The following is a 26,704-nucleotide window of genomic DNA, read 5'->3' as shown; positions in this document are numbered from 1 at the left end:
TTCTGCTCTTCTCCCAAGGCTAGCATGCCTGTCTGCCGATGTTCTCCCAACATAAGTCTGTCACTCCTACAGATGGACAGCTAGTCCTACTACACAACTGATCCCTCCAAGCCTTTAAATAATTTGATGCTGATAAAATTTTGGGGCTAATTACTTAATAATACAACTTCGTGCAAACCAGACACCCCTACCACACGCCATGGGAGGAGAAGATGCTTTGAATACATCATCCTGCCAACTGAGTTTATTATTCTTTCATTCAAGATAAACTGCAGCAGCCAAATGTGAGCCTGTATAAATTCCAGCCTCAGAAGTCCAGCAGGCACCCGGCTCCTTGTTAAACATGCACATGCACACATAAATCCAACTGGGTAAATAACATGACATCTTCCAGTTCCCAGAAGATCCTTCAGGGGCTGATGTTTTCCCCTGTTACCTAGGGTGGTCTTTGAAGCAGCTGTATAAACCAAGGACCTGACACTTGAGTAAGTACATGGACTGTGTAGAAACAATAGGCAAGATAGGACTTCTGGGTGAACGCAAAGCTTGTTGTCCTGTGTTAATACAGCTTTGTCTTCTATTTAAATAGCACATGACAAATAAGCTACAGGGTTTGGAATCTAATCTCCTGTGTTTACCTCTCCCTGGCATTCACTTTTCTACTCAGTTGACAAATAATCCAGGGAACCAAGAGATATGGAAAGGATATAGTCTCATGCTTCAGAACTAAAGCCAGCTCCTACCTAATGGGCTGATGGAGAAACTTTCCTCGTGGGTGGGTCATACCCTTAGTTTCTCGTCGCAAGGTTTCTTGCATCTTCCTCTGAATGTTCACCCAACAATTGTTTATCCCAAGCTTCTACTAAATAGAATCCAAGAGAGCAATGATAGGAAGATCCTCAATATATGCATAAGAAGAATTATAGGAACAAGAGAGACCTAACAAATGAAGCAGGTGGCTAAATAGATCACAGATGGAAATGACTGTGCAACAGAATCCATCCATCTTAGTTACATACTAAAAAGCAGGCTCCTCTCTTCAACTCCTCTTCAACTAAAAGAAGGAACAGAAGACTCCCAAGGATCTCTTGCTAGCTACTACTTTGTAAGGGTCCTAGGTGCAGGTCTGTATTCATTTCTGTGGTACTCTTCAGGGTGTCACAAAGAATCATGCTTTGCCCTGCTTCTCTTGCTCTGTGAGCACTACACTAGGAAACAAGGCAGGGAAGCCACCTTAGGAGCACCTCCCATGACCATTCTGGTGTGTTCTGCCTCTAGGGTACTTGAAGAGTATCAGCAGCAGTGGCACCCTAGATAGCACCCCTGCTTCATTTCCAGATTTGGTTAGTGCAGAAGAGAGCAGGCAGGTGGAGCCAGCCTTCTTGGCAGTGTTCTCAAGAGCACTGCAGAAGTGTTATGGATATACCCTACATTACAAAGTCCCTTCTTTTTTGCCAGAAGGAGGGCACAGTGTCCCTGCTCTCCATTTCGCAAGAATCCAGGTCTAATGCCAGTGCTAAGCATGTTGATAGTCATAACAGGCATGATTCTAACAATCTTGCTAATTGAGCTCCAGAGATCCAGGGTTTAGACTAGTGTTTCCCAAACTTGTGATATCTGAGGCACACTTTATTTTCTGGCAGCACACTTCACTCTTAGACCTGAAAAGGCCTACACACACACACACACACACACACACACACACACACACACACACACACACACACTTTTTTCAAAACACATAATGTGCTCTATTACCTTGCCAGAGGAAATCATACCAGTGCTGAGATGTACTGTTAAAAAATGACACCAAATACAACCTTTTCAACCTCAAGGCAACCCTCCATAACTTTTTTGAGCTTAGACAGCTCCTGCAGGATCTCACACACTAGTGACCACCCCCAAGGTCCCTCCAGGTGGGGCTTTGGGAGCATGGGAGGAGTAGAGGAGATGACCTGGGCTGCCAAGTGCAACTCTGTCTGCCTCTGCCTGCCCACCCAACTTGCAGGGCCAGGAATATGGCAGGGGCTACTACAGGCATGGTCTGGGGGAGGGCAAGGGAAGACAGCAGCAGTGGTGGCAGTCCCCAGCAGAGCATCCACAGGCACCATTGGAGTAGCTGGAGCTGGTGCAGGGTGCCAGACATAGTAAAAGAGCTTTTACCTCTTCCTACAGCAGGCTTTTGCAGCACACTCCTGTTCCTTTCACACTGTTTGGGAATCACTAGTTTAGACATTGCTCACATAACAACAGGATCCCTGAGTGCATGGGACCAGAAGGCAAGGTAGCAACCCTTTTTCCAGTATCCCTATCACTGACTGTTGATCTTAAATGGATAACTCCAGAAAGGAAAAATATTTTAAAAACTGTGAATAGGATGTTCCTCAGCTTTCCCAACTTCAGCACAATAAGTAGGTTAGTTGTCATCAGCTTCTAAAATAGATTTCTCTTTTCTGGCTTGAGGACAGAACTGCTTTTTATCCAGGGTGATCTTAGTGAATAGGACTGAATAGGACTGAGTCACCCGAAGAGTTGTAGACTGAAAACAAAGCTTCCCTATAGAGAGGTTTTGAAGCCTGCAATTTTGAGATGGGAACAAATAAAAGAGGTATGTGAGAGCACCATTGACCTGGATAAATGCCATTCCTCACTACAGGAAAATGAGAAAACACAAAGCAAGGCTTCGAAAAAGAATCCAAAAAAATCTCTTGAGGTCACAAAATTGGACCACTCCCCACCATCCTATCTGATACTTTACACAATGGGTCATCTTTTGTTTCTGGCTAGTTGATATGCAGTGCTATATCCTTATCTTAAGGCCCTGATCTCTTTCTTCAAGCCCCCTTCAGTGCTGCGAGGTATTCAGAAAATCCCTAGAAAGGTCCTGAGGATCTTTTTAAATCTAGGCTCCTTCAACCAGAGCAGGTAGCAGATGCTATACTTTTATAGTATATGATGTCCATTCCAGGACTGTTTCATTGGGCTGATGCCATTCACTAGGGAAAGTCATCATATCAAGGATGCTTTTTCAACCAAACCTTCAGGTAAGTTCGAAAACCCTGAACTAATGCTTATATGATATTCTTCAAGAGCTCTCGATAAATCCGATCCCCAGGTCAGCACTCTGTTCCATTCTATTCTGGTTCTTATACCAGGCCTGTCAACATGCTATCTGAACGGCAGACTCTGCACATCACCTCATTCTCTATTTATATCTTCAGTGCCCTGGAATCTGGGATTACGTTTTGTGGCACAAATTTTCACCTGAGCATTGGCCTTGTGACGCTTGCTGCTGGAGCATTTTGCACCTGCTTGTTATGCCCACATGTATTAGCAGGTAGGGTAGCTAGCTACCTTCATTCTTGCTATTCATCACAAATATAGACAAAGTTCTACGCAACCTGGGTCTGCAAGTCTCACCATATTCTAAAAATGGCCCATCTTTAAAAGCATGATATGAATGCAGGTAAGATGTATAATAAAACCCAACAGCATTCCATTAACTTGTCTTTTTCAATACCAGGCATAACAAGATTATTGTTTTTTCTCATGTTCTGATTTCCCAGTCGGTAAATCATTATCTATTATTTCTGCAGTTGTTATACTGGCTTCTTTGCAGAGCCCTTATAGTTAAACATCACCTACATTTCTCTTTGATATTGCCCAAAGGAACCAGCATCTTGAATTAAACATTCTGATTAGGCCTTTCACTTGCCACTCCTCTAGAGTTATGTTATATATACTGTTACTTCATTGAAATTTTATATCAAACAAAATGATGTAAATAATCATGTGGCTGGGGTTTTAAATATACCCAGAAGGGTTTTTAGGACTAATGGCATTAGGGAGGGTGAGTAGGAGCTACAGTGCATCTTACTACCTGGACTTCAGTTGAATCTGCATTTCCTAATCAGCCTTTGTTGTAGTCTCTAGCCTCATTCCAATCTACAGCATTTCTTGTGGTCTCGCTCAGAGCAGGTGTGATGGAGCCTTGGTGTAACTCCACAAATTTCAATGGAATGACACCAAGAATTAATTTGGTGGTACCTATTCCCTTTATCCCATGGCCAAGGTTTCTTGTACCAGTGCAGATGGTGGGAAACAATTCTTCCCTGGCTGTACATGGAAGCAAGTCCAGACTTCTGAGGCTATGTCTACCTGGTAAACTTGCTATTCCTGGTAGAGGTACCCTCAGAGAGAGGTAGCTAGCTTCCTTCCTTTCCCTATGTCCTTGTGACAGGTATTTAGCAGAATTCACAGATTTATTGGAACCTGACAGGGTGCACCATTAGCACGTCTGATATAGCCTCAAACATGCAACCTCTAGGCTGTTAACTGTGCACCTTAACACATGTGCTACCCCAGCCCCCCTGCTAGTTAAAGTTGGGTGGAAGGCATGGTAAATTTGCACCTACACTGGCCCAGATGTTTGGGACCTCCCCAGGTGGCATTAGCTTAAAGCAGGGACTTTGCCATGGCTTTCAGGCTCTTACACACTTTTATAGAATGGGGGAGGAGATGCAAGCTTCCTAATCCTGCTTGCAACAAACCAAAATCTTGACATGGCTGAGTGCCACAGGACACAATACATTTGGGATGACACAGTGATCAGTGCACAGTGCTCTGCTACCTCTCTGTCTCCGGGAGCCACATTTAGACTGCCCAGGAGCTGCATGTGATTTGCAAGTTGCAGTTTGGCTGTTCTTGTTATAGCGTCTGCCTATATCAAAAGCCTTCATGATGTTCAGGGAGAGGCAAATCATACAGCTCAGGTGGGCGCTCCTGAATCCTCTTTTGATCGCCTAGGTCATGATGACATCACTGAATAGTGATGGCATTCTGAACTTCTTCCCTGGTTAATTTGCTGAAGTCAACTCATGATTTCACGGTCCCACAGGACTCCAGCTGCCTCATTCCATACTTTAGGAAGGTTCACCCCGCTGCTCTTGCTTCTATAGTGGATGATGGACTCTGCACTCTCTCTGATGACAAGTTCTGTGCCTCTTCCAGGTGAGTCCTCTATCCACTGGTACCATTTGGTGACCACTGTGGGTGATCATCCCTCCACGTAATTGCTTGTGATGAATCATCGCTTAAGGGATGTTGTGATTTATGCCAATAACCTGATGAATTTGAGATAATCTCTCAGTTCTAACTCTAATAGGACAGATGAAAAAGACAAAACCAAAAATGCATAGTGGCAAGAGACTTGATCCCCTTTCCCTGTATGCAGCAGGAACTGTTGGAGAGGTAGTAAGTCAGAATGGCACCATGCTATGGAATGTGCCTGGGATCAGAGGGAACTCGCCTGTTACTGCTACGTAAACACAGCAGATCAGCAGGGAGACTATTTACAACATGCTGCAGATCAGCAACACCAGAAATATCTAATAAATCTTTGGGTCAAGCTCTCTGAACACCAGCAGTGCCACTGGAAATTAAAGATTGCTCGCTAGCTTTGCTTGCTTTCCTTTTGTTCTTAAAAAAAACAGGTAAGGGTGAAGTCTGTGCCCACTCTATGGCAGATTTCATTTTCTCCCATATTCATCTGCATAATGAGGAATTGATTCTCTAAAAGGTTATTTGGTTTGGAGTTTCTTGTTCTATTTTTTTTTCTTTTGTTCATTTAACTAATATCACCACCACAATAGCATCAAAAGCCTTCAGTCAAGGACCTCTAACCGATAGTGGAAGGTGCTGTACATACACATAATAGAAAAAAAAAAAAGTCTGCTCCAGAGACCTGGCAAGCTAAACATAATGTAAAATGACACTGATGCTACCTCATGCCCTAAGGCATAGTTTTTACTTTCTTCCTTTTCTCTTTATGGTGGTACCCATATTCAAAGCTGGTCAGTGCAAAAACCACCCTCTACAATTTTGTTTGACAGACTATTGCAATCATAGACAGATATACTGCAGAGAATCATCTGCAATTGAGATGTTTCTCACCTCGTTCCAGTTCCAAAAAACATGGGAGCGTGTGGAAAGGGACACAGAATATGTGTTCATTGCAGGCCACAATGTGACGTTTGGTGCAAAGTCTGCTCACAGGATGGAAACATCTAGTGGTTGCAGAACCAGAGCTTGGTTTCTACTTAGCTCTCTAGATGTCCCATGTAACTCCTTTTCTGGAAAACAGATTATTGTTGTTCCTCATTTGTTTGCTTTTGAGACAGCTCCAGCTGTTTCATGTAAATAAACTCTTCTTAAATTCATCACATTAATTTTCCTTTACTCCAGGGCTTAACAGAATCTCCAGATATGGCAGCATCCACCATAAAATAGTGGCAAAAGGAATAGCTGCTAAGAGGGTGGCCTTGTGTTTAAGCTATTGCACTGACATGTAGGAGACCTCTCTGTGTTGGCTTTGCCACAGTCATCTTGCATCACATCAACAAAGTAACGTGAGGCTTCGGCCCTCTGTTTTTCATCTGGAAAAAGCAGGGATAATAAATCTCCTTCTCTGTGGATAAACTCATTTGAGGAAGATGGTTAGTAGGGTCAATCAAAGTATGTGGCTAGATCATAGGAGACATTGCAGGGAGATAAGTGAGGACAACACCCATCATGAAAGGATTTTATGGGAAACTTCCTGGGGGAGGAGAAGGGACAGGGATCAACAAGCAGCATGAGAGAGGGAAGTGCAGGGGCTGACTGAGGACAGGGCGTGGTAAACTGGACCAGGTTAGACTTCTGCCACTTCTGTGTTTTCACTGCATGAGCCTAGGGCAACCACAACCAATATGGCCAGCTGTACTCCCCGAACAGCACCAGCAAAGTAAACACGTGTGCGAGAGGAGCGGAGATGTGTTTACTGTACGCAGCCAAGTACAGTGGACTTCAGCAGATAAAAATATCCAGTGGAAAAACACATGGGTCTAAGTAAAACATTAACCAGCATGGGCTGCCGAGGCAGCAACATGTGTATGCGTTGCAAGTTGCCCTTCTACTCAGGGCTTTGGAGTTTAATTGTGAATGCTTCGGCCTTTTCCTGCTTAGTGGCCTTTTGTCCCCCCCTCAGCCCTGCTTTACAGCTCCGAAGTAGACCTAGTTCATATTACAAACTCATTCAATCCAGAAAAAAAGAGGACAGCACAGTCAGTTTGCCATCCAGGGAGGACCACTGCTGGTGGCTCTTGTCAACATACACAAGTTCACAGCACTGGCAATGCACGCAGTGTTCCCAAGAGGTAAAATTCACTCCTGAGTAAAAGCAGCACAAGATCCACTCCACCATTTTAGCTCATGAAAAATGTCAAGCTCAGAAAGAATTGGTGAATAGCTGGTGGCATATGGTGCCACTCAGCACAAGGGTGCTATAATCTTGGAAAAATCTCTGGGGCAAGCAGTAGCTGTTTCTTCATATTTAGAGGACACCCAGCACAGTGGGCCCCCCAATGCTGCTTGCAGGCTATGGGTTCAAGTAACACATAATTATTAATGATATGGCGGATGCACTGGCTTGTAGTCACATCAGGCCAAAGATGCTGTTCACATTGCTGCAATTAATGGAAATGCACTCACTGGGCACATCCAGATGAGTATGCACATACAATTTGTGGCACCTCAAAGCTGTTTAATGCACTGCAAACCACACACAGCACACATGCACCTGTTCACTGCACTGCTAATTTGCAGCACAATGCCAAAATTTGACCCCAGGAGATTCCAGTGTCAAAAAACCCCGCTGCAAAACCAAATGACACAATGCAAGCAGGAGCAGCGAGCACTGCCAGAAAGGAAGCCAAGCCAGTCAGAGCCATGCTCTGGCTGCAGGCCAGGCTCCAAGCAGCAGGATCGGTGATGCTGCTGCCTTGGGAGGCCCCTAGGACCCCAGGTAAGGCTGCTGGGGCCAGCACAGCTGCTGACCTCAGCCTCCCCTACCCCACCTGAGTCAATTTGCTGTCCCAGGGTGCACGTGCAGGGGCATGTCCTGGGACAAAAGCAGTGGCACAAATGTGCCACTCCTTGTGCCGCAGAAAATGCGTGCCCCTGCACATGCATGCTTATTTGGATGTGTCGACTAAGTTAGAGCCACTTCAGGCAGCATTGGATTTTGGCCCTGGTTGAACAAAGCACTTTAGCACGTGCTTAACTTTAAGCACGTAAGTAAACAACTTCAGTGCAACTTTTTATATGCTTGAGTATTCTGGCAGAAAGGGTGCAGTGCATACATTAAATGAGGGACTGCCATTTTTACATGGTTATTCTTACGACTATAACTATACTCCAGATGAAAATTTCCACTGGCAGTTGGCTAGAAAGCACTTCAAGTATTTTTCAGCTCTTTTTTTTTAAAGGAAAAAAAAAGTCTTATCTCCCTCATTATCACCCTGACATTTGCTTTGGCTTTGAGTTTAATTACTCTTGAATTGAACAAAGGTTCAGATAGGGCTGAGATAATAGGAAGCTAGTGAAGTCTGATGTATATAGGAAATAGTAAAGCTGAAGGTGTTAGACCATGCAAGCTGACCCTCCGTTATGAGAAACAAAAGCTGATAAAGGGGAGAGCTATTAATCAATCATCTGGGAAACAAGGATGTGTAAAGAATTGTCAGATGTTTGCATCTGCATGCCACCTGGGTAGACGCAAACACAACAGAGCCCACTTAGACAAATACCTGTGCAGTAGAGCAAAGCCAGGCAAACAGAGGGCAATCCCTGAACAGAGGGCCCTGAAAAAGGAACATACAAGGGACATTAATACATTTCCAAAGCACCCAAAACCCAATACACAATTGAAAATTGCCCAGTAAAAGTCTACATGATTTACTGTGGTAGTCTCTAGAAGTCTCAACAGTGATCAAAGCCCGGTTGTGCCGTGAATTGTACAGAATAAGTTATGGTTCCTGTCTCAAGGAGACTACGGTTTAGCTAAACAAAGGGTGCCCAACAACATGGAACAGATAATAGCAGATTTGTGATCAGAGCTGTATCCCACACAAGGTAAGAGCTGGAGATGCAGTTGGTAAAGGCAGGTCCAGCCCTCACTGGCATTGGGGTATGTTGTATCATTGCCCTTCTTTGGCAGCTGCAGTGTGAGATGGCAGCTTTCTTTTGTAATCAGGTTCCACAAGCATCTCGCTGCTGCTGGTTGCTGAGAGAGCGCATTGGCCATGCCTGCTCCTCAGTCAGTATAGCCTGGCTTCAAGAATGTCCTGGCCGTCTACCAGGCTCCCAGAACAGAAGGGTCTGACAAACTTGGACTGGAAGAAGGCAGCACAAACCAAGAGGTGAGTATAGATTGACGGGGGCTAAACTAACTTTACAGTCTGCCCCAGGGACCGCAGGACCTGTAGATGTGTTGCCTCCAGAACCAGTTGGGTAGGCACCAGTCTGCTTTGTTCCTCTTCTTCTTTTATATGACCAAAATGGTGTCTGTATCTTTATCTTTGTGAGCTTTGGCGTTTTTGTCAATTTGGGAGCTCCTGGCCATCAGAGACGTTACCAGGGATCATGGAAGTGGCTCTTGTCGATCCCCTTTGTTCCCCTGATGATATGAGGACAAAGTAGGTAACTTCTGCCTTCTAAAAAAAATCTAGATTCGGGATAAAAAAAATAAAAATTTGGAGATTTCATTATAGAAAACTCCAAGTGACGTTTTGGTTTGATCTTATCAAAATTAAACAAATTCCACCTTGTCAAAGAAAAACATTTTGGTGGGCTCAGAACATTTCATTTTACCTTTATCAACATGATTTTTCTGCTCTAGACTATTAAAGCATAAGAAGTAAAAATGTTTTAACTATTACATCATGACCTATCATTATATGACAATTTAATAGTTGAAAAATTATTAAAATTTTACATGAAAAATTATAATTTAAGCCTTAAACATTTTGGTAAAGTTGAAATGAATTCTTTTTCCCTTTTCACCTACAGCAGGTAGGTGAACTCAATTAGCACACACAGAAACAACCAGAACAAATAGAAACATGGGGCTAAAAGGGAACACCTGGATCAGTAAGTCCAGTCCCTTCATCTACAGGCAGTCATGTAATAGACCAGTGGTTCTTAGCCAGGGCACCATGGCACCTCTGAATGCTGTGAAATCCTTTTAAGGGTGCCACAGGGAGTTGTTCAATAAGAACACTGTAAGGGGTGCAAATATGTACACGTGATTCACAGGATAAACCCAGAGATTTCAAATAGGAATCCACAGTGAGAAAAATATCTTGACCTGCTGTCATCTTTCTGAGATCTTTACAAGAGAAGAATTATTCTATTATTTTTCTGTAGTCAGAAAAACAGTGACATCTTAGAGCTGGCATTTCCTGAGAAGTGCCTGGAGTCTAAGAAGGTTTAAGAACCACCATAATAGGCGTCAAGTCCAAAAGGGTCCACAAGAATATCCTTAACATCCTATAATAAGTTTAGCATCTTTTGTAAAACACCCCTTTCCCCAAAGCCTCAAAACCTACCCCATGCTGGAGGAAGAGAGCAGGTGAAACCACAGATACTGCCAGTGCCCTAGGTCGTGGCAAGGGTACGGAATTTGTTAGGTAAAATATTCAGGCAAGTGATCCTAGGAAGTAGACTGTGCCACTATAAGAGACTGGGGCATAGGCAGTCTTTCATAATGGTTAGATTACTGAGGGAAAGCAAAGGCCTGGGGCTGGGTCAGAGGGCAGGGACCATATTACCAAAACCAGAGGAAAATCCAGGGGCAGAGTTCACAACACAGTCTAGGGTCAGGGTCCAGGAATCAGATATCAAATACCAATATGAGGGGTAATCCACAGGGTGAAGTTCAAGAGTGGAGCCAAACCTGGGTCAGGAGCTGCGAGATAGATCCGGGGGAAATCCAAAGCCAAAGTACAGAAACAAGCCAAGAACAGGGTCAGGAACCAGGAAAATCAGAGTGCAGGAACGATGAGGTGTGCCACACAACTGTTGACTGGCCAGCAAACCCAGGGCTGCTGTTAAATAGATAGGCAGCACTCCCAACACCCATCAGGATGCTCGCTGCTCCTAAATTGGGGCAGAGTTCATTTGCTGAGGCTTAATGCAGCTGTGGCTGCTGAGGTGCTTCACCCAAGCTGGTCTGCCTGCCCAGATTCCCTGATAGTACTTGGCCCAGGCTGCTCTGCCTGATCAGAGTCCCTGACAGCCACATGCTAAAGAGGGAGGTAAGATACTAAAACAAAACAAAATCCAACAATCCTTGACAATTTGACCTACAGGAGAATTCCTTCCTCAAACCCTGACCCCAAACTTGGAGGTAGTTTAACCCTGACCATGTGAGCAAGACCCACCCACCAGTCACCAGGGATTTCAACATATTCTCCCATCTCTGATGCTTCTGAAGAAGGAGGCCCATGAGGGATGAAATACTCCAAAAGTTAAGTTCCTTCCTAGCCACTGCAGGCAACCAGCAGATATCTTGAAGCATGGGATTATGTGGAAAAATAAACATGGTGCACCAAGTATAGAAAGCTCAAGAAGAAGGAGAATGGGCATGGAAAGGAAACCTAATCCAGAAAGGGCCATCACACCTAAAAGGCCCAACTTTGCACTTGTGCACACCAACCATAACATTCCCTGTAATCCAAGCCATGAGCACATCCTCAACAAAGATATCAAGCTTGCCTGAAGAATCTCAGGATATTGCAAGCCTGCCTCCCTACTGGCAAAAAATCTCCAATACTTACTCTGTCCCTACCACTAGGAAGCTGAGCCTCACCTTGTGAGCACTTTCTCTTGCTACAGCCACCCTGCCTGCACCATCAATGAAGTCAAGGAGCTCCTCTACTACCAGATACCCAGTTCATGTGCAAGAGGGCCATATGGTGGTCAAGCCCACTTTCAGTCCCCTTTGGGGATTACTAGCATATCAAACACCAAAATCCTTACCACAAGGTTTAATTTCTAAGTCTAAGATCACCTCCACCCAAGTCTTTCCGTTAATTTATCAAGCTGCATCTTGAAATTCTGTCCCCACTACCTGGATTGTAAAGCCATTCCAAAACTTCATGACTTAGGTGGATAGAAGCCTTTTATTAATTTTCATGACCATTTTATACCCACTCCATCTGGACCTGGAATTATCCTTTACCTTAAATAGGTCTTCTCCTTTCTTTTTATTTATCCCACAAATATATTTAATAATGAGTAATTAATCTTATTTTAGCTGGAATAGAGCAGACAAGCACCTTATAAGATAATTAAGAGAAGGGCGAACCATAGTAGGCTTTCTCTACATTTATTGCCATTGGAATTATTCTTTCTTGAACATGGGTGAACTGGATCATACACAAGATTCCAACTGGGACCTTACTGGTGCCTTATACAATGGTTTTAACAAGTCCCTGTCTTTGCTAAAAAAATATTGTCCAATACTTCCTAGGATTGCATTAAGTTTTTTCATGGTCATGTTACACTGGTAGCATTTGTATGATGATCCTACAATCAACTGATATACCTAAATCCTTCTCCATCCCCTGTTGCCTTCGATCCACCAGCCCCCAGCTCATAGCATAAGTTTTTGGCACAGGCACCTATACAAGATTAGGAATGTTGTGCTATTAAATTTCATACTGGCCCAACTATTCCCAATGGAAAGGTTTTCTGAATTCTTCCTGTCTGATAATCCAGTCCTCCTCAGTATTGACAACACCTTCCAAATTTGTGTCACTTGCATATTTCATAAGCACACAACCTGATTCCTATGCACATTCATTATTTCATTAATGAAAATATTACATGGAATGGGTCCCAAAGCCAATTCTGGGGAGACACCACTTACAACCTCTCTTCATTTTCATAGCTCCCCTTTTAATGTAACCCGGTGTCATCTTCACTTTAGCCAGCCTCAATCCCTATCTTTTCCACTTTGGATAATACTTTGTTGTGAGACACAGTATCAAGTACTTTGCTTAATTTTAAATAAGTTGGGCCCACTGTCTTTGTCTTTTTCTAATAAGTCAGTTATTCTACCATAGAAAGACATTGGGCTGGCTTGACATAATCTACGTTGGATAAACTCTTCCTTTTTTCCATTTACCTCCATGTTCTTGATTATTTCCTCCTTCAAAATCTGTTGTAAGATTCGGGCCTATAGTTGCTTGGGTCTTTTTTACCTCCTTTTTTAATATAGACACTATATTTGGTATTCTCTGGTCCTTGGATACCAGTTACAAATTGACAGATTAATTGAAAATACACATGGCTATTCTTTCAGTATCCTGGTATGAAGATTATCTGCTCCCTACCCGCATTTTCATCTCAGGAAGCAGTCTAAGCTTTACTTCCACCTTGAATGCAGCAAATTCCATTGCTTCCATTAGCTACTCTGCCTTTTTATTTATGGGGCTGCAGGACCTTTTGCTTGTAAATTAATTTAATTTTAATTTTCTTTACAAGTTCCTACTTAACGAGGCTGTGGGTCATTCTTAAGTTACTTCTGCACTCCGACCTCTAAGATGGAACTCTCCTTGCTAATTAATTCCCTTCTTCATTCCTCATAGGTGTTCTGCTTACTCTTAATATCCTGTAAAGGGAAGAAGGAGGGGTTTTCACCACATCAGATGCAACATGACAGTTTAATAACCACAAGGGAATGTCAGAAAGGAAGGCTAAGATTTTTGGTTTGTATAGAAGGGGACAGACATGGAGTGGAGACGTAGATTTGTCAGTGATCAGCCCTGGTGTGGTGGTCAAGGATTTGCCTGCAGGTAATATTACTCAGTGAGAGACAGTAAAGGGAGAAAAGTGGGGAAACAAGAACAAAGTCCTGTGGGACCTCTCTCAAAAAGATAAAGAATGGAAATGAGGTGGATCTACTGAATGAAACACTAGGTTTCAGGGGAGACCCAGGAGAAGATGGAATCATCAAAGCTGGTATAATCGAATAGCAATAAAAGGTGCATTGATCATGGTAAAAACAATCAACAGGTTGTGAAATATGAGGATGGAGCTCAGGATATGATATTTAACTAGAAATAAATCATTAGAGATGATGGTGACACCAGTTGAACGGAGTGCAGAAGGTGGGGAGTTCTCCCCAAGGTTAAACATACCGTGAAATCTTTGCGGATAGCTTTGCCTTGGGGCTAATTGCTACTGACTAGGATTTGCACATATCCCAAGCACTGACAAAGGCCAAATAAACCTTTAGCAACTCACTTCTATATAAGAAGATGCCTCAAGGTAAAAATCTCCACATGCAGAACCTCACCAGAGTCCTAAGGATGCCATCACCTCCTCTCTTTCAATTTTCATTTTGCTCTACTTTACTGCTGTCAGGATAGCTTTTCTAGCTGTCATGATAGAACTGTCCAGCACTGAAAGCAAGGGTGGAAGAGACATTTTAGATTTCTTACCTGTTCATTCCTTTATTCTTATTTTGGGTGCCTGACTATCCATCCCCACCCAAGCTATTTTTATGGGGTGCTTTCCAGTAAAATTACTCTGTTTTCCGACGGATTTTGTGCCAGTGCCCTCATCTGCTCTGTGTGCATATTAAAAGAAAGACAGAAAGAAAGAAACCATCCAACTCATTCAAGATTACTAGCCGGTTTCATTTGTAACCAAGACAGTGTCTTATGCCAGCATCCGGACTGTTGGTTCTCAGTATTAGGCAGCTTTGGGAGGACTCCACTCCTTTAGTTGTTCTTGTGGCGACACAGAACATTGAGGGATGGATCCGGTGCGCCTCTTAAATTCCACTACTGAGGGAACAACCTATTGTAGCATTGTCAGGCACTCAAAATAGGAGAACGGAAATGAATAGGTAAGATATTTTAAAGAGCATGAGTAATATAATGAAGAATGTTTTCAGACACAGTGGCAACGTTGCCATGACCCTGTCAGACTGAATTATTTTAAGGTTTAAGAAATAAAGCCTATATGGGCTTGTCAAGGTCCATTTAAGGGAAAACAGCTTAGACTCAGTTCTACAGGACTGATCTAAAGTCCCGTTGAAAGGCAATGGGAGAGGGGAAGAAGGAATGGGGAGTGTTTGCAGTGACTTTAGTGAGCTTAGATAAAGGCAAGCCCTTTGTGATGCTAGGACTGAATGGCCATGCTGAACTGCATGCACTGAGCATGGGCCTTGGATGAGAACCACTGTGAAATGCCAGGCTTTGTAGATATAAGCCATGGAGGTGTGGGCTGTCACTTGCAGAATATGAGACTTGAGAAGCAGAATGAGTAGCAAGACTGCCTTTGTCCCCGTTGCTGCTGATTGATGAGAATATCTGGTTTAGATTGGAGCAATGTAACTGAGCCAGTTCCTTAGGTGATGCAAGTCAGCATGGAGCTACGCTGTTATACTAGCTGAAGAGCTGACTCTGAAACTTTGCCTACATAACATTCAACCATAGTACTTCTAGCACTTCACCTTCATTTTTGCTAAAGCACTTCTCATGCCTTAGACCAGATAGTTTTGGTGAGAGAGTCTCATTTATTTTCCTGTTGTCCTAATGACTGTCGGAGTGGTTTGTTTTTCCCCAAGCATTTTTCCATCAGCATATAGAACAGACTGCCAACCAGCTCTGGTTACAAAAAAAAGAAAAAAAATTCCATTTGGGGTTCTAAGAAATCCTGTCTGGGGGAGTAGCCCTGGGCACTGACACATGTGCCTGACACCTGGTCTGATGCATTGTAATTAGCTCTGATTAATTGAGTCCGTTGGCACTAATTGGCTGCTGGAGTGCGCTTTGGTGTCGCATCCGTTCAGTGACCCTATGCTTCAAAAGGGTGGCAGGGGCGCTTTAACTAAAGCTCATCAAATAAACTTTAGTTAAAGTGCCCCTGCCACCATTTTGAAGTGCAGGATGATGAATATACAAGATGCTTAGGTTGCTTTAATTAGATAGGCTCCTGAGAGCCACTTCAATTTAAACGCCTCCCCCCCACCACACACACGCACATACCCCAGAGCATGTGTAAAGATTCAGGGATGCCTTGTCCTGAAGAGGTGTGACATGGTTTAAATCTCCTTTGTAAGACACTTGTGTGAGAGCTTAGAGATTGCAGCCTCTGGCCAGAAGAAATTTGTTCTACCTTAATTCGTACATCTCTCCTACAGGAACTGAAAAGGCCCTAAAACTCTGACTCCTACAACAAGTATCTCCTGGAGGAGTTAGCAGCAGGAGTCCTGACATCGATGGGAATCACATGGCTCCATTGCAATGCAGCAGTGTGGATGTTTCAGCCCAAGCTACAAAACATTTTTCCAGCTTTTCCTAGTCTAGCAAGGCAAAATGATCTTTGTTGTTGCTCATCTTTCAGTAAAGCCACCCAAGAGCAGCCAACTCTTATGACAGAAAGAGTCTGTTCTTTAAACAATAAAGGGCATATATAAGAGGTGTTTGGGACTTATACAAGAGGCAACCTAGTAAAACTATTCTTCTGTTAACACACACACTAGTCTTTGCTGCCTGACTTCCTATTCACACACCTCCTGTCTTCCCTTCCCTCACATGCAAACACACATTGTAAACAAGCTCAGTTGCTAAGGTCCATGCCTCACAGTCCCACTGGAGTAATCCATGCTCTTTGACACAAATCCAATTGCTCTACAGTTTTGCACTGCCTTAGCACTTAGTCTGGACTGCAAATAGGCCCATTAGTAATAGGTGACCTTGACAGAATATGCTGTCTCCCCTGCACACAGTCTTCCTCCTCAGAAAGCAATTGGGAATGTGCTTTCCAGTGACACCACTTGCCCAGAGATGACAGGTCAGATAACCATAAATCTGAGGAGGTCTTAGCCCAGTGATCAAGGCTGGATTACAGTTTTGCCTGTCTGGATTCCTCTTGCCTCTCCTCTGTCTGTCAATATTTAACAGAACTGCAGTCAGCCTAGATACATAGGAAGGTTACGTGGACCTAACCAACTTTATTTGATAGAGCTCTGCAGTGCTGCATGAAGACAGCGTCCATGACATCTACTGTCCTTCCTCAAAAGGTGTTTTAAGGCAGGGCTCACAAACTTACCTGGGGCCTCAGGTCAGATTCGGACTGCAAGGCTCCTTGCAGGGCTGGGCCAAATATGGGACACAGGGCAATGGTAGTAGCCACCACAGCCATTGTGGCAGTGAGGGATCAGCAGTTACCACAGTGGCTGGCATCATAGCAGCAGTGGGGCAAGAAGCCCCAACCAGGTGGCCACTTACTGTGGCACAGGCAAGCAAGCAGTGGCAGTCTAGGTGGCTTCAGGGTAAGTGGGACTGTGTCAGAGCAGCCTTTGCTCACCTGACTGCTGGCAAAGGCCATGTTCACCAGGGCCAGAGTGCCCCAGATTCTGCAGCACGGCATGCCCACTGCTGGTCATTCCCCCCAAAATCCATCAGGCTGGATGGAGTGACTCCATGGGCCAAATGTGGCCCATGGGGCTTATGTTGGACACCACTGACTTAAGGAATACCAAAGCCTTTATTCTGTACCTACTTGGATGCGGGGGAAAATCATGAGGTATGCACAAGAGAAGCTGTAGAAATATAAATCAGTGGTGCTCAGTTGCTCTTTGCTTTGAAGTATTTTCTTGCCAGCAATTAAATAAAGTCGGGGAAATATCACAATGTGTCATTTGGCTAATTTCACCTAACAGTAAGAAACTGAATATTCTTTTTATTAAATGTTGACTTAAAAAAAAAAGCAACCTTACAACTGCCAAGTGGTGTCAAAAATCTGCAATGACCAAAATTGTCTAATTTGTCCTTTCACATCCTTTCATGTAACTAGAACTATTATGCTTGGGTTTCATTGGTTTTCATGTGCCATTTTTCTCACAGTTGTGCAAACAGATCTGGTTATTAGTTGCCCAGGTGATGAAGGACATTGAAACCTATTGTATGAAGCCAGAAACTCACGACCGCACAGTACTGCATGGAAGAGTGGCATAGCCTGGGTCTGATGAGACAGGCAGCTCTAGTGGTGGGTAGGTGAGAAATCAGACCCCAGTGAGTGAGATGTTAGTGAGTAGCAAACTGGAAAGCTTCATGCATTGTAGACTAGTGTTACTCTTCTTCCTCCGTTTCTTTCCCAAAAAGTAGCTTGCAGTAGGAGTCTAAAACTTATTCATTTCCATTCTACCCTTCAGTGCATGCACAATGATACTCAGCTAAGCTGCTTGTATATCTGCGGATCTGCTGACCCCTGCAGAAGAATTCCCCTCTATCTGCCTTCAGGTGGAACCCACACAAAAAAGGAGCTTCGCTGCACGTAGGTTGGGGTAACAGGTTCAGTCTGAACAACAGAGACATACTGGCTCCACTGCTATTCAGATCTTGTGCACCCAGGGAGAGAAGGGGCAGTATTTTGGTATTAGTAGGATGTATCCCAGTCTGAATTTGACTGTATGTCTTGCTCTTTCATGTCAGTCCCAAATACAGCCTCCTTCCCACTAAATTATACCACAGTTGGGAAGGACATGACCAAAGCCAAGAAATTTAAAGCTGAAATTGACGTTTATGTATAACTTCCGCCATGGCGTACAAAGTTGGCTCAGTCCTTCACACAGAGTGGTCTTAGCTATGCATTTCCCAGCTTTCACTGGTTAGGCTTTAAACATTTAATTCCTTTGTGTTTTATTTAGAAGGCAGCTTTGTTTCTAAAATGCCTATGACTTACCAGACCCATTCCTCTCTAGATAAATGTTTGTGCATTTGATCCAATGTTTTATGGATCACATTTCCATGACATTGAGTTAAGGGGGAAATTCATTCCAGACAGAAAGAAAATGATCAGCCTGTGAACGATGTAAAGAGGACCAGTGGAAAACTCTCCCCATGAGGCCAAAGATGGCCCTTATTGTGAGTGACCCTCAACGCTAGTCTCTTTGGGCCCTCCACAAGGATGGGGCCAGCTGAAGCTCCAGGGATACACAGCCCTTGTGACAGTTTCTTGTACTGGGATTAACTTCCTCTGAAACGAACAGTTTACACTGAAAAGTACTTTGAAGTTCAGAGGAGCCATTTTGGTCCATTATGTAAATGAGTTTTGGGTCATGGTGCTTGTAGGCTAAATGCCTCAGGAGGCATGCTTAAAACATGTCAGGCAGTAAGGGAAATAGTGCCCCCTGTGAACCTGAGTTTTATAGATCACACCTATTTTTAACTTGTACCAGCACAAAAAATAGCTCCGAAGCCATCAAACCTCTGTTTATTTTTCAAACGTGTAGTTCAAAATAGTCAAAAACAATGTTGTTGGGTTTTTTTAAAGAACAAGTTGAGAAAAAAAATATCCCAAAGTTGAGGCAGTTTGCTAGGAGCAATTTTAAAATGACACCATTTTGAAAGCCTGAAAATAGGGTTTTATAATTGGAAGTGCCAATGTGATCCTAAGTATAGCAGGCTTTATTACATCTCAACTACCAGGTACTGAGGTGGTGTTCCTTGAGCCTGCCATTAGTGATGTCTGTTGAGCAGGGCACACAATTATTTTGTTACGAAAATGCTGGCACAATTTTTCGTGATGGAAGGTGCTGGAGCCTTTGATCCCCAACACTGAAGAGACCTTTCGAAATGCCAGAGTGACTTATGTTTCCATGAAAATCAAGATCTTGCAAAGAGGAACTGGGGAGGCTAGTCCCAGCTGTGTCTTGTTCCAGTGAAGCAGAGATAAGAGCAAGCTGCCTCAACAAAGCTAGATACACAGTCCCTACTATGGAGAAAGATCAACCAGCAAAGACCTCTCAGACCCAGTTCTTGCTTTTCTTTCAGGCAGGAGACAGGCATTTTTTTTCATTTGAGGTTTGTGAGCCTCGTTTTGAAATGAGACCAAGTGACTCAGGACAAAAATAGTCAATGTGAATGAGTTGGGAAGAGGAAAGAAAGAAAATTCCTTGAGTTGACTATTTTAACATAGGCTGCATTTTTTGAGTAGGCGAAAGGACACCAGAATAGAAGGGAGGACTGAGTATCGCAGTGTAGAAATACCTCAAGCTGAACTCAGAAAGGCCAACAGTTTCAAACGTGGGTGCCTAAAGTTAGGAACCTAAATCTGTCTTTGAGGACACAGGCAAGCTCTCTCATTTTTCAGTGGCATGCAGCATTCATTGCTCCTGCAGTAGGCAGTGGGAACTCAGAACCTCCAGAAAAATCAAGTTACTGATTTAAGGAGGAGGTCTTCAAAGGGGCTTGAGAGAGGATTTGGGAACCCAGGTTACTATGAGGCTCCTTTAGAAGTCCCAGTCATAAGTGCCTAGCTTTGATTAGCCAAATGTGAGCATTTTGGCTAAAGTTTGCCTGTTGTGAAATGAGGCAATATGCTTTCCATCTCATTAAAAGAATGCTGCTTTTCACTCTGGCCCATTGAGGTAGAGGCTTGTCAGAGATTTCAGTCAGTACTCAAGCAGCATATAGATGCTGTAACAGAGTGCAGGAGCACTTCTGTGACAGCCAACTCCTGACAAAGCACCAGGGATTGAACCCAGCTACTTTAGTGCCAGAAGCATAAACTGCTTGAGCCAGAAGCATGAACTACCACTTGAGCTAGAAATCCAGGATTCCACTTAGGGGCTGTAACAACTCCTATCTTCTCTAAGTGGGGCACAGTGGGGAAGACATGTAACACACTTGCCAATAGGTTTTGTGCAGAATTACACCTGTAAGAGGTTCTGGCATATGCTATTTGGAACCACATACAGAAAGGCTCATTTATGCAGTACTAGCCAGTTACAACTAGGCACTAAATGAAGCAGACCTCAGTAAGACTCATTTCCTCAGAGTGATCACTGAACACCACAAATTACACTTTGTCCCTCCTTATATGATCAGCTCCCCAGTCAGTGACAAAGCCCCTCATTTTAGGTAGGCCTCCATGCCACAATCATCTTCCTGCAGGTACAGGGATCCATCCCAGAGCTGATTATAACATCTTGGCTTTAGCTATTTGCTCTTGCAATACCTACAGTTTGTAATTCAGATTAAACAGTTTGTAAGTACCTACATCTTGTAATTTCAGATTAAACAGAAACACCTTTTGAGGGACTGCAGCATTCAAGAACATGCTTCTCTTTTGCCTAGAGACCTTTTTATTTTCTCTGCCTATGCACCACTTAGCAGAGCTGTTTTATGTCTGGAATGCAGCAGGGTCCTGTGGATTCAGGAGGAGGTTATGCTGTACCTCAAGACAGGTGTGACAGAGGAAAAATATGGAGAGGTGATGTAATGAGAGAAAAAAGTCCAAATAGATGACCTGGCACCGACAAATTGCCCTGCTGGTGCAGCCAGAGTGACACTTTGGTTCAGGCAGCCATAACAGTGACCTTTCTCTGTTTTAAATGGGAGGACCATCAGGTCTAGTCTCCATGTCACCTCAAACAACTGTAGTTAAGTCATCGGTGGCAGCAAAATCAGTTCCAGGTCTCCAGGTGCTGTAGATGCTGCCTCATTCCTCTCTCTGGTACCTGCAACTACACAAACAAAATATCTTTATACTCTTTGTCCTTTAAGATAGAGACCTGGCAAACAACCAGCATGGAGTAGACAAGTGCCTACACAATAAACCTTCTAGCTCTCCAAATGCCCCTCTCTCTAGCCTGGGGGCAGGACAGTAGAACTGGGTGTAACAGTCTCTCTGAGGCCCCAAGGCCTTGAAAAAGATTCCTTATAGCACTTGGAGGCCCCAGCTGACACCAGGGCACTACTATGCGGAACCCAGTACAGAATTCAGGCAAGGAGATGGTCCCCACTGACAAAGAATCTGCAGTCTAAATAGAAAACTAAGAGGTACAGCTTTCCCTGTACTACAGAGAGGAGCTGTGGCACTGAAGGGATAAGGGACTTGTCCAAGGTTACTCACTGAGTCTGTGGCACAACCCATGTATAGCACCCAGGACTCCAGGGTACTAGTGCAGTGCTCAACCAACCTCTCTAAATGTTTGTAGTACACATCTAATTCTGCCCTCAGGAGAAGGATAGAGGTAGAGGAGGTCAGAAACCATTTCCGAGGCTTTCCTTAGGGGCAGATTTGAGACACTCATGCCAAGTTAATTCATAATGCTGGCCAAAATAATCCCATTGTCATGAGGACATATGCCCATGGTGTCTGAGAGGAGGATAAGTGCTTCATCTCTGGCATTCATCTCTGCTTATGAAATGAGCCTTGTCCTCCCCTCTCAAAAAGGCTCCTGAAACACATGTTGTGTCTTAATATTTAAACCTGCCCATAAATCCTGGTGAGTCATCTTGCCACTCATAGCAATACAATCTGTTGCCAGACAGATATCTGCAAGGTGTATAATTGCATTCAGAGAGGGTGCCAGGTGGTGACAAATGGGCCAAGCACTATCCTGGGCAGATTTAGGAATAGGAGTCAGAGCTGAAGGGCGTCGCCTCACAGGAGCTGGAAAAGGATCAACTCGGAGCAAATGCTGGCGCCACATGTAGAGGCCTGGCTGCAAGTGGCAGAAGTCTGTGGGCACTGGATGCCTCTAACATATTCCAGTGCCCTCAAGACAAGGTAAATTGGTGGTTGAGGCAAAAATCAGTAGTGTGTGCAGTTATCCTGCCTCCACAAAATTCTTGGTAAACCGATTTTTGTTTGTTTGCGTTATATAATTATTTTTCTTCCCACTTTAAAGCACATTTAGCGTGGATGCCAGATCGACAGCATTGGAGAACCAGGAGCTAAATTTATCCCTCAAACAGATACAGCAGAGTCTGCTATGATGCAAGTTTCCTTCCCTTTCCTTTTTCACTTCCTACTCCTCATCCCTATCCCTGGCTCTCAACTCTGCCCTAAAGGGGCCAGCTCTGGGAGCAAAAAAGTGTGGCAATCTTCGTGTTCATTCCTCTCTTCGCGTCTTTGCCAGCAATGCCTGGCACGGCTAATCGCCAGTTTGAAGAGGGTCCTTATTAAAGTAGAAAGGGAATCAGGTAGACTAAGGGTCTGAGTCGGCTCACATTGAGCTCAGTGGCAAAGTTTCAGCAGTGACACTGCATTTGATTTCGGCTGTGTACGACTGGGTCCTAAGTAACAATATTTCTAGGAACATAAAATTTACTATGCCAGGTCAGCCCAGCAATCCCTCTAGTGTGGTATCTTGGCCCTGACAGTGACTGGTACCAGATGCTCAGAGCAGTGGTGCCCAACCTTTTGGCCATGCAAGCCAAATGAGTGCTGCGGTGTCAGTCCACAGACCAGATCCAGTCTATTGGCCTGATCTGGCATGCCCTGGATCAGGCCTACTGGCCAGGCCCTGGCCCAGCCCCCACGACAGCCAGATTGCACATACAGGATCATGTCACTCGGTCCATGGGGCTTGGAAATTCAGTGGTGTGGGAGCAGTGGCAGCATTAATAGTCACTGCTCCCCTGCTGCTAAATTTCCAGACCCTGAAGGAACCCCATGGGCCAGATCACACACCTCTGCAAGTCAGATTTGGCCCCTGAGCCAGGGCAATGAATACCCTTGCCTCAGAGGAAGAGATAAGAACCCTGCAATAGGCAACAATGGGGTGACCTGCCCCCTGGGAAAGTTTCTTTTGACCTCCATTACAGACTGGCTCCGATGCAAAGAGGGGCGAGTTCCCAACTGAAAGCTCTTTTTTTGCTTGCCTGCTTATTTCTTCTTAGCTTTTACTATGGCAGCAGTGGAACTGTTACAACGTTCACGTAAGTGTCCAGTGCTGCTTTTTCAATTCTGTGAGGCTCTTGGCCTCACTGAGAGTATGTGGAGGTATGTTCAACAGGCCAGTTATATAAGGTCTTAAAAATATATATTCCATTCCTTAAAAATGAAAATGACTCTGCCTTTCAATTTCCTTAAATATCCCATCCTTCCTAGGTTATAAGGAAGCATAAAAATCAGTGCTTCATCAATAGGAATGATTCCTTAACAGGAATTATTCTGTGCTTTTTAGCTGGTTTCTTGTCTGTCTCTCTCCTCATGACTGCATAATTATGGTAAGAGCTTCTTGTGAGGGACTCTGACTATGACTTTTTCAAAAGTCCATGTAAATCATTCCAAATCAGGCCTACTTTTATTCATTATTTTATTAATATAGTCAAAGAATTCTGGGATATTGGTGAGGGAGTTTTCCTTTGCAAATACCCAGAGCCAGCCTTAGGGAAAATGGTGCTCTGGGTGAAGTTGTATTTTGGCACCCCATCACAGTCAGTGGCACTGCTACAGCCAGAGGCAGGTGGGTAGGGGCACAGTCCGGCGGGGAGGCAGAGCAGCATGGTGCGCCACGCAGGCGGGTGGGCATGCACCACTGCTGTCGTGCAGGAGTAAGGCAGGCAGACTGGAGCAGGTGCCACCCTGCCCACACATGCCCGGCCCAGCTCCTCCTGAACAGCAACTGGAGGCTGGGGGTGAGCTGGGCTAGGCACTGCTCCTCCTGCCTGGGGTAAGATTGGCCAGGGAAGGGCAGGGGGACAGTGCTGCTGTGAGCACAGGCTTCTCGTGTGTGTGTGTGTGTGTGTCTGTTTGGTGCTCCCCACCCTGGGCATGTATTTGGCACCCAAATACCATCTTGGTTGGTCCCCTTCATATGATGATCACTTAGATGATTAAAAACAGAATTATTTAAACCCCTTTTAAACAATGTACCTTGTCCCACAAGAACATGCACTAGTGTAATTCACAGCATTTCCCCTGCTGTCTTTTTAAAATATAGGTAACAGAATTTGCAACTTTCTTAGTTTTCCAGTAAGGTACCTGATTCATAGAACGGGGGCCCAGATTCCTGGCTCCCTATTCAGACACCTAACTGAGGTGGTCAAATTTTCAAATATTCCTGGCATCTAACAGCTGCTGTAGAGAACTGAGCTTGTTTGAAAATCTGGGCCAATACGAAGAGTGGGAACATCATCAACTGTTATACTGATTAAGAGAAGAAACAGTGATGGTCAGGACAGAAAACTGATCACTGATTGCCTGGCATGGGGAAGAGTTTTCCCTCATTGGCCTGTGAATGAATTATTGAGCTAAGTCAGGGTTTTATACCTTCCTACTGACTAGTGCTGGTGGCAGGACACTGAGTGCATAGGCCACTGATCTGTGTCCGTCTAAAAGTTCCTGTGCTCAGTGAAGGTCTTTGTGAAATATTCAGCACACCTTCTCATCAAGTAGAATCACTGGATGGCTTATATGGAGTTGACTGGTAGCATCTACCTCATTCACAGTCTTAACTCATTTTTACTTCCTGAATGTGGAATGGTGTCCAGCAGCTGAAGAATTAACTTTGCCTTTCACAATTCACTTTTTTAGGGATATCTTTCACTTCAAGACTCATTTCCTTCCTGGTTGAACTGGATGAGCGCAGACACTATCTTCTTTTCATCAGCCCTTGGGATTATCCTGGTCCACTTTTTAGAAGCTGACAAATCATATTCTCTGGCCCTTTGCCCCTCTTACATTCAAACCCCTCTACTAGCTCATTTCTTTCTGTGCCTTCTTACGCTTCCCAAGATACATGTTATTATCTTTGTTCTACTCATCAGTATATCTGATTCATTTTCTTTATCTATTTCTTATGCAAGTCTTCAGGATTCTGATGTGGCAGCCTGCTAAAGGGTATTTGTTAGAGACAGAGTGACTTTATCACAACTCTTGTTGGATGCTGCAAAGGTCTCACCAAGGTACTATCAATGTTGGACCTCCTCCAGTCAGGAGAACAAGCAAGCCTTCAATCAATAACCCCAGTAAACTCTCTCCCTTGGAAAAAAATGAATGGCTAGAGATAGCTTCCCATTGTTCTGAGGTGTTCCCTAATTATCAAAAAGTATTCTATCCGGTTTGGAAAGAATTCTTTATGAAAAGCCCAGCTGAGCCAAGAGGTAAGACAAAGACCCCATTCAACTCTTGAAAAATGTACACGAGAATTAAATTAACCTCCAGTATCCCATATACAGTACCTGTACCAGGGTGACCAAGAGGAGTTGCCAAAGACTGTTGTAGATGCAGAAACAATAGAATTTCCTTCCGCTTTCAGAGGAATGTGCACTGAGAGTCCACAGTTGACAGGCTTATTATGTGGGACAGTGGATGTGCCATCTCTTGAATGCTGCATAACACCAAATTCCACAAACACTTGCAGTCAAAGATCCTATTGTGCCTTTTGCAAAAATGGTTATTGGCTTCAGCATCTGGGCCAGTTCTGACTCACTAAAATTGGGTGAACACACTGGCAGCATTGAATCCCAAGCAACAGAACACCAGCAATGAAAGCACAAGCACTTACCAACTCAGCTAAAGAAGAAAATCCATCTACTGTGGCTAAGTATCAGCTTCTTGCTGAGGCAGGGAATCCCATGCTGTAAGACTATATATCACAGTGGTTTTTATATGTCACATTCCATCCAAGAGGTGGCTGCACATCAGTGTTGGGCGAGGCACTATCTAAATATATATTATTTGCATGGCAGCTCTGGCTAAGAATACAAGTGAGGGATGCGGAGTCCACTGCACTGTACAAACATCGAACAAAGTCAGCCTTTGCCCCAAAGACCTTACAGTCAGCAAAGCAATCTGGGAACTTTTAGTTTAAAGGCACATTACACAAGTAAAGATTAATTATTAGCAGCTTTTTTCCTTGTGACTGCAGACACACCCACTCTCACACATTCACCAGCAAAATGGTTATAATTAGTTATTGAACACTGACATGGCATTTCACCAAGAAATTAAAGAGACAACCCCAAATGACTTCAGTCCAGGTGGAGTTACATTACGGGAATGGCTTGAATTAATCAAGCAAATTCAGAGTTAACGCTGAGTATTTGGGCTGACAATCAGATTTATTATG

At 44.0% G+C, this 26,704-nt stretch overlaps 1 long non-coding RNA gene across 3 annotated transcripts in view; it reads right to left on the bottom strand.

The window, feature by feature from the left end:
* LOC132244661 (uncharacterized) overlaps positions 1-26,391 on the bottom strand; it is a 29,510-nt gene extending 3,119 nt beyond the window's left edge. For 2 of the 3 annotated variants that reach the window (XR_009456363.1, XR_009456364.1), the window contains exons 1-3: positions 26,141-26,391; positions 21,267-21,364; positions 8,625-8,678 (exon numbers count right to left, since the gene is read on the bottom strand). This is a non-coding gene — a long non-coding RNA (uncharacterized LOC132244661). Of the gene's footprint in view, positions 1-8,624; positions 8,679-19,094; positions 21,365-26,140 lie in introns of those variants that run through there. The other variant, XR_009456362.1, reaches the window with a different exon arrangement.
* Between the last annotated feature and the right edge of the window lie 313 nt (positions 26,392-26,704).

Source organism: Alligator mississippiensis, chromosome 1 (assembly GCF_030867095.1).
Source record: "Alligator mississippiensis isolate rAllMis1 chromosome 1, rAllMis1, whole genome shotgun sequence".
NCBI lineage: Eukaryota > Metazoa > Chordata > Crocodylia > Alligatoridae > Alligator > Alligator mississippiensis.
Note: the sequence above shows the minus strand (reverse complement) of the source record. Positions and strands in the feature narration are given on the sequence as shown.